Source organism: Lolium perenne, chromosome 4 (genome assembly GCF_019359855.2).
Source record: "Lolium perenne isolate Kyuss_39 chromosome 4, Kyuss_2.0, whole genome shotgun sequence".
NCBI classification, from domain to species: domain Eukaryota; kingdom Viridiplantae; phylum Streptophyta; class Magnoliopsida; order Poales; family Poaceae; genus Lolium; species Lolium perenne.
In genome coordinates, this window is record NC_067247.2 from 240,538,760 (window position 1) to 240,552,338 (window position 13,579).

The 13,579-nt window shown below is 43.8% G+C and overlaps 1 long non-coding RNA gene across 1 annotated transcript; it reads left to right on the forward strand.

The window, feature by feature from the left end:
* Positions 1-8,250: 8,250 nt before the first annotated feature.
* LOC127332485 (uncharacterized) lies at positions 8,251-11,463 on the forward strand. Its single transcript, XR_007870488.1, has 3 exons — positions 8,251-8,992; positions 9,108-9,537; positions 9,630-11,463. It is a non-coding gene; the product is annotated as an uncharacterized lncRNA (long non-coding RNA).
* The last annotated feature ends 2,116 nt before the right edge of the window (positions 11,464-13,579 follow it).

The following is a 13,579-nucleotide window of genomic DNA, read 5'->3' on the forward strand; positions in this document are numbered from 1 at the left end:
TGCAGAGGTTGCACACTTGTGCCACAACATTTGATTTCATCCGTCGGGATTACCCCGAATCATCGTAACACAGTACGCGGATCATCAACCATAACCTTTCACTTATAAATCCTAGTATGAGCACCTCTCCCCATGAGCTTGGCCTCCCAGTGAAGACCAACTGTCAGCACAGGAACTGCACAGGGCTTGGCCGTACAATTCACCTCAATTTCACATCATTTCTCAACAACGGAGGCAGCCTCAAGCGTAACCCCTATGACGTGTGTTCAGAGGGAACCCATACTAAGATGCATAAACTTCCAGTTAAGCCCTACCCATAATCAGGTATTGTGGGGGTACTTGCTAATTGGAAAGGTATCTTATTCAAACCAACATCATTGTTCATCAAAAATCACCATCTTCTCTTTGTCATATTCACCTTCAAAAATCATTCAATGGAATGCATCCTCATTCCAAGGTTTCAAATTTACTTCAATTCACATTGTTCCCATCTAGAGTAGTCAAGTTTTATTTCATTAGCACTAGCTCTAAATCATGGGGGGTGCTACCATGCTTTGCTTGATTGAGACTCACTTGTACTACTCTAGTAAACTTCTTTACTTTGACCAAAGTTAACTATAGAAAGCAACTTATTGAGAAAACAAGTAAAAACTTGTAATGTATAAACTTGGGATAGGCTTATGTAAGAAAAGGTAAGAATCATGGTGCCTGGCCCCAAGGGGCTTTGCACTTTGCAAGAATAATAGCTTGCCTTGGTAGTTCTCAAACTGTTCCTCCTCCTCCTCTTGGTAGCAACCTTCTTCTTCGGTGTACTCTCCGGTGCTAGCGTCTAAATTTGAATACGAGTATAATTACTCACTAATTCAATGTCTATTCCATGTATCACATATAAACACACAAACTATTCTATGCACACAAATAATTTAACTAGGGTCCATGGGTTGTGTTATTTAAATAGAATTCACTTCTTTGTATTTAATATGTAAATGATAGTTTCCATAGGGTTCTTGAGAAATAATTTCCTCTCATTGAAATCTTCTTAAGATTTAATTTCTCGAACAATCATAGATGAACTTATATTGACCTAAGTCAAATGTTCATCTTCATCATTTGAGAAAATGTTTTAATTGAGGTAGATCACCTCATATCATTTAATAACACTACATATGATTTAAATCTCAAGTAATTCATATAAGAGAGTTTGGACCAGGGGTCCAAACATCCCATGAATTCATGTGAGACAAGTTTAAATGAAGTATAAGACTCCACATAATTTACTTTAATAGTTTTGGACAATATCAACTAGTTAAACTAGCCATATTATCCATTAATTAAACTAGGGCATGATCATGCAAAGTGACCACACCATTTTATTGCATAAACAATTAGTGTAAGTCAAATGTGAGCTATTAGAGTTGGAATTAACTTAATATCTATTCTGGTTGATTTTTAATAATTATTTGAATAGGGAAAAGTCCCTGCCTTGTTATTTTTATCAAATTAATTCTACAAGGAATATGGTCATGGGACCAGTGGCATGTTGTAGATAATTTCACTAGCTTTCCAACCATATAAAGTTCATTAAAGTTGGTTGAGCCAATTTAAATATATGGATTTTCAAAGTGGAGGCAGTATTGAAATTATTTGAATTTGTTTAAATCCAGTTTGAATTAAAAGGCCGGCGGGAAAAACTAACTGGGCCAGATTCAAATTAAACGGCCCAAGCCAGCCCAGCCACGGTCCAGTGATGCGCGGGCTGCCTGACAGAGTGTCCCGCATGTCAGCGTCTATTTAAACCCGAAGCGGTACAGATCAACCAGAGACGTAGGATTAGAATCAGATCGAACGGCTCGAGTTCATTGTCGTCTCCGACGAGAACCCGACGCTCTGGCGGCGGCGGTAGGGGGTCGGAGGGCTTACGGCGGCTCCAGCAAGGGATGGCAGTGTGCTCGGGGTAGATGTGAACGACGGCGAAGCTCCAGGTACAGGTGGCGTCGCCTGAGGTGGCCTGGTTCGCCGGCGATTGCTGCAGAGCTTCCGCGGCGGCGAGCTCTCGATTGGCCTTGCTCCAGTGTGAATCGAGAGAGTGGTGAGGTGGTTGAGAGGCAGAGAGAGGTGGGGAGTGAGATGGTGTGCTTAGATCGTCTAGGGGAGGTCTCCTTTTATAGCAGCGCATGGGTGCTGCGGGGCAGGGTGGTGGTCGACCATGGCGCGGTGTTTCCGGCGAGTGGTCGAGCTAGGCGAGGTCGTGGCAGTGTTCTACGTGTCCAGGCGAGTCTAATGGTGGTGACGGCGCGGTCGGGCGGCGTCAGAATAGTTCGCGTTGCTTCCATGTCGTGCGGCGGCAGTGGCGGGATCTTCTTCTCCGTCTACGGCGGCGGCGGTCCAGGGTCTGGTCGTGGCCATGTCTGGCGGCGTCCAGGTGGCGAGGTGATGCTCAACGGCTCTCGAGCGGGGCCAAGGTGAGCGTGAGGTGGTGGCGCGAGAGGTGGCCAGAGCGCGTCCATGCACGTGCGTGCGCGACATCGTCGGCATGGCGAGCGCGTTCTGGGCGCGCTGTCTCCGGCCAGTGTCGTCGTCGAGCTCGACCGTGGCGGTGCTAGGAAGGTGTAGGCGTGTGCTGTGGCGAGCTGTGGCACCAGGGCCAGGGCAGAGGAAGAGAAGAGAGAGGGGAGAGCGTCGGGTTGGGCGACATGGCCGGCATGGCCATGTCTAGCCTTGCTCTCTCTCTCTCTCTCCCTAGCCTTGCTATGCAGCACTTAGTGTTAGAGGGGACCAGGGGACCAAATGGTGTAGGTTGGGGTAGATTAGGTGGCGTAGAATCACTATTTGCAATAGTGTGTAATAGTGCCATATTTGGAAATTGATGAATTTGTCCAAATTTGATTTAATTCAAATGGTTGAACAATTTGAAATATGTGTGTTTAGATAAGTTGTATTTGACCATAGATGATTAGAGGTGGTGGTGGAATTGTAGAATTCAAGAATTTGCAAAATTGGCTAAGTTGGAGATTGTTGAGTATGTTAAAAAGTTGAGACTTTGGATGAGCATAGCTAATGATCAAGAATGATTTTGTCATGGTGATCTTTACAAAAGTTGTTCACCTTGATGTTGACTTTGAAATGGTGCAAAGAGTTAGCAAGATTTGGTTTGAGAAAATTGAATGGCAATGGCTCAAAGTAGTGATCAGGCTATAAATTTCAGTTTTGACCATTATCATATGTGAGCTAGTTTTGCATTTGAAAAATTATTTGAATTGTGATTCTTTGATTCCAAAAGTTGTAATAAGTGTGTAGTAACTTTATTCAACTAATGGTGAAGACCAAATTGGTCTATGGTTAAAATTTATAAAAATGCCATAGGGCATATGTGAGGGTTTTTAGGGTTTTTCATTTAATGGATTTTCTTCCTCTTTGATTTATTTGGTTGGTGATCTTCATATGATCACATTAGGGTTTTAGAGTATAGCACAAACAAATAATAACACTCATCATGGCATATCACTCAAATGCACAAGTCCTATGCATGGCACTATATGCAATTTAAAAAGTTTTTGTTTGTTTGAAATTTTGCTCTCTGGAATTCTCTAACTTTCTTTTTATTGAAATTTGGGATGTTACACTTCCGACGTCAAGCGTTGGCCTGTGGACTCGAGAGTCCTTGTATCTTACGCTTCCGCTATGAACATGTGTTTGTTCGTTGATCAATAGATCAACTATTCGTGTAATATGGATGATGTGATTCCAATTGTAAGACATTATGGTTTGTAAGGAATGATGACTGTGATACTTACCTATTATGCCTCGCAACAACAATATTCCTGGGATTGCGATGTATGACATAATAGGAATTCGGACTTAAAAATCCGGGTGTTGACAGTAATGCCCTAAGTAAATCTCATATTAGTCATCATGATATGTATGTGCATTGTTATGCCCTCTCTATTTGTCAATTGCCCAACTGTAATTTGTTCACCCAACATGCTATTTCTTATTGGAGAGACACCACTAGTGAACTGTGGACCCCGGTCCATTCTTTTATATCTGAATACAATCTACTGCAAACATTGTTCTCTACTGTTCTTCGCAAACAAACATCATTTTCCACACCATACGTTTAATCCTTTGTTTACAGCAAGCCGGTGAGATTGACAACCTCACTGTTACGTTGGGGCAAAGTATTTTAATTGTGTTGTGCAGGTTCCACGTTGGCGCTGGAATCACTAGTGTTGCGCCGCACTACACTCCATCACCAACAACCTTCACGTGGCCCTTGACTCCTACTGGTTCGATAAACCTTGGTTTCTTACTGAGGGAAACTTGCTGCTGTACGCATCACACCTTCCACTTGGGGTTCCCAACGGGCGTGTGCTCTATGCGTCATCACCGGTTCAAACCGGGCTAGGGACAGGGTGCTGACCGGACGGGTGGATTTCGGCTCAGTACCCCGTCCGGTCTACGTCAGCAGGACGCCCGGTTGGCGTCGGGGTGGGTCCGGCGTGCCGCCCGGTCGGACCGGGCCAGAGACCGGGCGCGCCGGCGTGGCGGCCGGTCTGACCGGGCGCTAGGCCGGCCTGGACTGCGTCTTCCCTTCTCGCGCATGCCTCCCGCTCCTCCCTCGCGCGTCCATGGTATATCTTCATGTCCAGCTCCACGTCCATCTTGATGTCCAGCTACTCCTCTCCTCCTCGTGCGATGCTTGTCTCCTCTTCATACCCGATGATACATAAATTACAGGACTTAGGCAGTATAAAGTTCTCATCAATCAAAGTATCGTTTAGGAACAAGTTCACCTGTTGTTTAAATAGCTTCGCACGAGCCCTTCTAATAGGTCCAATTCGAACTTCATTGGACTTGAGCTTCACAACAGGTTCATCTTCAGTTGGTAATGACGGAGGTAGTAGTGAGGTAGGGATGTCCTCATCATCTCCCCCCCTTCAAAAGGTGTCGACCTCGACGCTCCAAGGTCTTCTCCGTCATATGGTGTCAAATCAGCAACATTGAAAGAATTACTGACACCAAACTCATCAAGTGGAAGATCTATCGAGTATGCATTATCATTGATCTTAGCAAGCACTTTGTAAGGGCCAGCACCACGAGGAAGCAACTTGGACTTTCGTAGCTTCGGGAACCTATCCTTGCAAAAATGTACCCAGACCATATCACCGGGCTTGAACAATATCTCCTTGCGCTTCTTGTTCATCCTTGCAGCATTGTTCTTGTCTTTCTTGTCTATCAACTCTTTAGTCTTCACATGGATCTTTCGTACAAAATCTGCCCTCTTGGATGCCTCCATATTAACTCTCTCATGTATGGGCAAAGGCAACAAGTCAAGTGGAGTAATGGGTTTGAAACCATACACCACCTCAAAAGGACACAACTCCGTGGTAGAATGTACCGCCCTGTTGTAAGAAAACTCCACATGCGGCAAACACTCTTCCCACTCCTTCAGGTTCGTCTTGATCATGGATCTCAACAGCTGTGACAATGTTCTATTCACCACTTCAGTTTGACCATCGGTTTGGGGATGACAAGTGGTACTGAAAAGTAGCTTCGTCTCCAGATTTCTCCACAGCGTCTTCCAGAAGTAGCTCATAAACTTCACGTCACGATCAGAAACAATAGTCTTCGGGACTCCATGTAGACGTACAACCTCCCTGAAAAACAGGTTAGCAATATGCGACACATCGTCGCTTTTGTGGCAGGCAATAAAGTGTGACATCTTAGAAAATCTATCCACTACCACAAATATAGAATCATGGTCTCTCTTAGTACGCAGCAAATCCAACACAAAATCCATACTAATATCCTCCCAAGGTGTAGTAGGTGCCGGTAAAGGAGTATACAAATCGTGAGGCTTCAGCTTGGACTTGGACTTGTTGCAAGTAATGCACCTCTTCACATACCTGTCCACATCCCGCCTCATCTTTGGCCAACAAAAGTGGTCAGCTAGCATGAGTAGCGTCTTCTCACGCCGAAAGTGACCCATCAAACCTCCAGCATGTGATTCCTGTAATAAGAGCAAACGCACAGACGATTTTGGAACCCATAGTTTGTTACCTCTAAACAAGAACCCATCATGTATGTGATATTTCTCCCATGCTTTATCAATAGCACACAAGCGATATGGCTCAGCAAATCATGATCAGTAGCATATAAATCACATAGTACTTCTAATCCAGAAATTTTAACATCAAGTTGAGTTAATAGCATATTCTTCCTAGATAGAGCATCAGCAACAATATTATCTTTTCCCTTCTTATCTCTCCCTAATAATAAAGCAAAAAGGGGTTCCGTCGTCCGTCGGGCGTTTTTCGATTTAGTCCCTGAAAATTTTAGTATCAACCCGCAGTCCACCGTAGTTCTCCTGCAATCTTCGTCTGTCATACGGCATAAACCGTGACCCCACACAAACAGAGACCAAGTCGATTTAACTGAAGCTTTAAATATAACAACCGTGGATTTCTCTGCATCAGATCGACCAAAGCTTATGGTCCAAGAGATCGAAATCGAGATCGGGGTACGCGAACTAGGGATTTGACAAATACTGTATCAATCAAGGCTGTCAGATTCGCGCGAGAGGGGCTCCACCGCCGCCGCTGATGCACACGCGCCGTGAGGAGGGCCAACACTCTGAGCTCGCCGTCGCGCCTAGAGCCAACACCCTGAGCGTGTTTTGCCGCCGCGTGGTTTGAGGAGGCCGCCGGGAAGAAAGCCTTCGGGATCGCTGAATCCAAGACCCATGCGCTCCCCGTCTCGCTGCCTTCGGGCTCGCTGAATCCAAGACCCTGTAGCAGATGTACCGTGGCCGCCTGCACGAGTCCGCGACGCGGCGGCTCTGGAGCAGAGGACGTCGAGGCCGTATTTTTTCGCTTGCCGGCGTGTTCGGAACCGCTTCCAAACTCGCGGGGGTCCAAACCGGCTCGACCTGGAGAGCAGGGAAAGCTTTGCTGCTACTGCCCCCTCCAGCCAGCAAAGCCTCATCCATACCGCGCACACAGGTCGGCGAGACCGGTCGATCCATGCTCGGACTCTCGGAGATCCCCGGCCGCTTTCGATCCATGGCTGTAGCGGGTGAGGCTGATTCGTGATCTTCGTCCGTCCCCACAAGGCCACAACACGGCCGATGCGACCTGGCTCCTCTTCTTTTCAGCTTCCGACGCTGAGACGGAGAGTGTTCAGTTTGGGCTTGAGGGGATTTGGAGAGATTGGAATTTCGATGGACCGATTTCTACCAGGAAGGAACGAAAGTTGACATGACGATGAAGAGGTCCTAGCGTGGTGAAGGTAGCTGCTGCCTCAGCTCGAATTTATTTTCTTTTTGTATTACTCATCTGATGCGATTTAAGTGCAAGAGCCACACTGGGAGTACGAGTTTACTAGAGCTAGAGTTCTGGAGCAATGCTTTAATTGAATAACATATCAGTGGACAAGCTAGGTTCAGGTTGCTTGTGACATGGAGAATTTTCCTCCGTTTCTTGCTTCTGTCATGTAAAAGTTAAGACGACGTTGCTGATTGCTGCATCAGCTCCAGGTTGCAAATTTACTCTTCTTCTATCCGCTACAACTCTATGTTTAGTATTTATGTTTGTTTTTATTTTATTTGATTGTAATTATAGTAGGCTCTGGATGCAATGCGTTGTCTAATGGTCCTCAATTTCTGAACATGTTTAACTTTATCATTAATATTACAAAGTATTACTTCATTCTATTTGAGTAAAATTATATTTGGTGCTAGATGCAATGCGTTGTCTACTGCTCCTGAATTTCTGAACATGTTTTACTTTGTGAATAATCTAAAAAAATGTATTACTTCTATAAGAATGGTGCACAAACTGTACTTAATTGACAAATATCCAACATTGTAAATCTATTACTTTATTTATTTTTGTATGCTTATAATATAACAATGGAGAAGTTTGAATGACATAACATCAAGATAGATATGAGAAACAACGGTGCATACTTCTAAAACAATGGTACAACAATAATCGTGTTTTAAGTCAAACCAATTTATTTTAGACCCGGTGCAACGCACGGGCACTTTTGCTAGTCTATACCTAATAATAAAGGAGCTAAGGTTTCTGCCAAAAAGTTTCGTCAACGCTTTTTTAGACCGTTTTACCCTCCCACCAAATCACATAATACCCTCACTGCCATGTACCGGTTCGTTCTTATTTCTTTCTTATTATTAAGCCGCCGCGCTGAACGAACGCCTAAAATTTTCTCCGTTCTCGCCGGCCGCCCCAATCCGCGCAGGGAATCCAAATTCAGATCTAATCGTACCGGCATGAGAAACCAAAGCCATCGTGAGCTCCCATAAAAATTCCTAACCCTCTCCCCAAATCAAGATAAGTCCGACGGATCTGATCTCCCCCAAAACTTCAGCACAATAAATCTCCGGCTCGAGGATGTACCACCATGGCCATGGGGAAGATATCAATCATCAGCGTCAGTGCGGAAGAGAGAGGATGTGGATTGGAAACCTGAGCGCGCGGACCCCTACGGGCCTCCGGCCAGCTTGCCTGGGCATGCCGCGTGTACGTCTGGTCGCGCATCTGGTACTGCCAAGTTCTAGAGGAAGAGGGCGCACAGGAACCTGCCCCGGGTCCGTCGGCAGGCTCGTATGAGGAGACGGCGGCGGCAGCCGGCGAGCTGCGCAGCAGGAGGCGGAAGAGAGCCTACGTAAACGGCCTACTCTGCGTCCCAGTTCCCTTCTCAGCTCCCTACCAGGACGCCCTGAGCAGCACTATCCACCGCCCCGAGCAGGACCTAAAGTGCCGCCCAACAGCGCCGGCCCGACTTCCCTTCTCTGCTGCCTGGCTCAAGATGCATATCTAGATCCACGTCTCCCTGCTACAAGGCGCTGCCCCTCGCTTCCCCAAAGAGCTGCCCTCCCCCTGAGCTTTTTTCTCCTCGTTAACAGAAGAGCACCGGACGGCGGGACGACCTCCACTTCAACCGCTACCTCTCCACCACAAAGAAATTATAGGTAACACAGCAAAATGCCCTCCTTTTCCCATGATTTAGCTTTCGTGTGTACTGGACGGGAACGAGAGTACTCAATTTTGTTGCTTGTGACGGCAACGGATCCACACTGGCTACAGGTCGGCGTAGACCTGGTGGCGCGGCTGGTCGGGGTAACTGGGCCCAAGGGGAGGAATCTGGAGCTTTTTATATAAAGCTTGGTGTTCCATTTTTTTTCGGTGAGTTCATTCCAACTGGAATGTCAGCAGAATTTGTCAAAGCGCATTCCCAAAGAATTCTTCAGTTTAGAGTGTATGCTCTCCAGTAGAGCTGATGTCAACAGCCTATGTTCTAGAAATGCATCCATATCGCTTGTATTCCTGAACGAGGAAAGAAATTTTATCCTGAAGTTTGATGAGGACATGCCTACAAGAATCCATTCTCTTGTGGAAAATCTTGATGCTGGTATATGGATTCAAGTTCCTTCCAAAGAACTATCCTGCTCCGAGCAGCCTTTGTTGCCCACATTCATCATGAGCAAAATATCAAAATGCAACTTAATTGCTGAAGGTATAGGTTTGGGTCATACTTCTGCTTTTCAACATTTCTTGAAATGTATTGGTTCTACAATAATAACATGTACTTTTTCTTCTCTTGTACAGATCTGTACTGTATGGATGGGCTGGAGGCAGTTTTTTGTATCACTGATGGGTTAAGTTCAATCGTCAAAGAAAGTACAATGTATGCAATGCCTGGCAGTTTTTAGAATGTAGAAGTTCCAATGAGGAGAGCGTTGAATCTAATGAGCCTACCAATATCACTATTTTTGCCATGGATTTGATGTTTCTCTTTGGTCACTCGAAAGAAAGATTTACCATTGGAGAAGGTTGCCACTGCAAACCTTGAGGTTGGTGTTTCTGCGGTAATGATTGGTGGAAATCCCGAGCGTGTTGACATGGATATTGTCTCATTAGCTCTGCAATCATCTGGTGGGCCATCTTCTCCTGTTCTAATTAAGTAGAGATGAGGTATTAATATCTATACCTCTTTTCGAGACCTTGTTATATTTGGTTGATTCGGATATTTTCATTCCTACATAAGAAAGGAAGATAACAGTCTGGATGCGGGGCATCCAGCAGCTTTGCCTCATTTTTCAGACTCTGCAACGTCATCATTTCTTGCATCAGATTTTAGTTCGCAAGACAACTCTTACTTTGTGGTAACATGTGAAAATATCGCTGTTGTCCTTCATGTACTTATCTGGGAGAAAAAACAAAATCAGACAAACAATTATACATGGATTGATGGGAGTTCTGGTTCTAATTCAATGCAATGATACTCAATGCATTGAACCAAGAGATTGCAAGTTTATCACCTTTACTATTGAGAGTAAACATTTGGTGGTCATGTTCGGTGAAAGTTAGGTGAAATTCAAATGTGATTAAGATAGAGGAGAAGTAATACTGGAGATGATTCAAGTGAACAAGGGTGCCTCTGTTCCGTTCATGCATATCTCTACGATTAAAGTTTGTGGTTAGATTGATCAATCGGATTTGAAATCACTATGCCTTTCCGTTGATCTACAAGTAGAATATATGGATGTTAGTTTTTCGCACCAAATATTTAGTTTCTAGCATAGCATGGAACTCAGATTTCCTAAATCGTCATCATCAGCTTCTTCATTTTGTTCTGTGATCTTCAAGGCGGGGTTAATAAAAGGTTCTCTCCTGCTAAATGATGCAAGGGTATGTTATGCTGCAAGGCCCCCGAGGACCAATTACGGCACGGCAACCGAGTGTTTTGAGTCTGCTTCCTACTAAAGAGCTATACAATCAGGTTCAGGTAATATGTATTGGTATGATAAGATTGCTGCTTTTGAAGCATAAGATCAAGATGAGTAAAAGAGAGAATTATACAGGTAAGCAAACAAAATGACATATCAGGAGAGATATATGTGCACTTTGGAGTAGATGTACCTATAAATATGGCTTAGAAAGAAAACTATAAGCGCCTTGAGTAAATCTGGATGATCACTAATTGGGACTCAGAAAATGGATGATGCAATTCATTTTTTCATTGCAGCTCATGTTCTACGCAATCTATGTGGGCCATACGGCCAGGGCCTCATCTGCAGAGGCGGAGTAGGCGGTTACATCCTTGTGTGGAGCAAGGCGAAGTGGACGAGCGAGCGCGCCCTGACTTCGTGGCAGGTGGCCAGAAGCTGTTGCTGGAACTAGAGGTGAGCGAGGAGGCGCACGACCTCGCTGGCAATAGTGGAGTCATCGGACATCGCAGTGGCGGTGAGGTTGGGGCATGGGGGAGAATTTTGGATGACCAACATTACCAGCGACATGAGGAAGAGCATGATTGAGGACATATTTCGATGGTCTCTTCCAAAGTCGAAGGGACTATTACATTTCATATTGTGCGATGTAAACTTCATACAACAACCTGTTTCAATCTTCTGGTTGAATAGAAGGGTCTCATTTAAGTACACATTGGGAGCACGGGAGGTGAAGCACATCATCATCGTCTGCATGTTGTACAGACGGTTAGAGGCAACTGGTCATTGCATATGTTGATTGTGGGCAGCATTTAGATTTGCCATGCTAAAGATATTTAAAGCCATTCCAGAAACATATTCGTCATGATGTTTCTATAGAAGGCCTTAGGAAAATTCACACATTCAATTGATTTGGATTGTATGAGTGAACTTATCTTGCCTTGAGAAGCTTTCTAGGTGTATAGAGTATCTGGGTGAAATTCTGCCAAATGATACACTGTCGGAACATCTGCAATGCCCCAAAGGTTTATATTTGCCTAAATCCTTGAGCTGATTCAAGTCCAAATGATTGCAACAGTTGCACCGAGAACCACACATGTAAGAATTAGCAAGACTTCCAATATTTTAAGTTTCCAAAAGATTAGGCATCAAAAAGCTTACTGTATTTTGTTTCCTTTGCATAAAAGGGTCTGATTATGAATGTAGTAAATTAATCGATTTCATAAGAGAGAATCCGTGAAAACAACTGGAATACATTGCATATTTCCAATTATGATTTGACCGATGGAACATGTGAGAGTAGCTGGCTATATTTTGGTGAAACCTATAATAATTCAAATTGTATGGAATCAAAATCTTTTTTGCAAGCAAATTTCATTATCAACCAGGTAATGAAATACTGACCAACAGTTCAGACACAGCTAAAAGCGAAAAGGAAAAAAAAAAGAAAGAAAGAGAGCCGCTTAATGCTAGCATTTTTGGGGGATCGCAAGACGCTTGTAATAGCAATTTCACATACCTGAAAAAGAAAATGGTATTCTACAATGGGTGAATGTTTCCAAGGTATTTACATATCAATCAACTTCAATCCGTTGCAACGCACGGGCCACTTTTGCTAGTGCTTAATAATGTATGGAAAAGACTCAATGAACTCAACCCACTTAGCAAGACGCTTATGCAAAGTAGACCGAGCTTTCAGGTATTTTAAAGCATCATGATCAGAATGTATGATAAATTCTTTTGGCCACAAGTAATATTGCCAAACCTCAAGAACTCTAATTAAAGCATACAATTCTTTATCATATATAGGATAGTTCAACTTAGCACCTGACAGTTTCTCAGAAAAATATGCAATTGGGCAACCCTCTTGCATCAACACACCACCAATTCCAATACCACTAGCATCACATTCAATCTCAAATTGTTTATTGAAATCAGGAAGTGCAAGTAACGGTGCAGAAGTTAATAATCTCTTCAGTGATCTTGGGCGACTCCCCACTCAAATGCAACACCCTTTTTAGTCAATTCATTCAAAGGTGCAGCAATAGTACTAAAATTGGGCACAAAACATCGATAAAACCCAGCTAGACCACGAAAACTTCTTACTTGAATCACATTCATGGGAGTAGGCCAATTTTGAATAGCTTCAATTTTAGACACATCTACTTCTACTCCATGCTTAGAGACAACATAACCCAGAAATATGACCTTATCTTTGCAAAATGTGCACTTCTCAAGATTACCATAGAGTTGACTATCACGCAACACTTGCAAAACATGTCGAATATGTATAGTATGATCAGATTCATTGCGGCTGTAGATTAATATGTCATCAAAATACACAACCACAAACTTGCCAATAAAATCACGCAAAACATGGTTCATCAATCTCATGAAAGTACTAGATGCATTAGTTAAACCAAAAGGCATTACTAACCACTCATATAAACCAAATTTTGTTTTAAAGGCTGTTTTCCAATTATCCCCTTCTTTCATCCTAATTTGATGATAACCACTACACAAATTAATTTTAGTGAAAACAGCAGCGCCACTCAATTCATCTAGCATATCCTCTAAACGGGGAATAGGATGCCGATATCGAATAGTAATGTTGTTTATCGCTCTACAATCTACGCACATACGCCATGTACCATCTTTCTTAGGAACTATAATAACAAGAACAACACAAGGACTAAGGCTTATGCGGATATAACCTTTGTCGAGTAGCGCTTGTACTTGCTTCTGTATCTCCTTCGTCTCTTCGGGATTCGTTCTATATGACGCCCTATTGGGCAGCGAAGCTCCAGGGATCAAGTCGATTTGATGCTC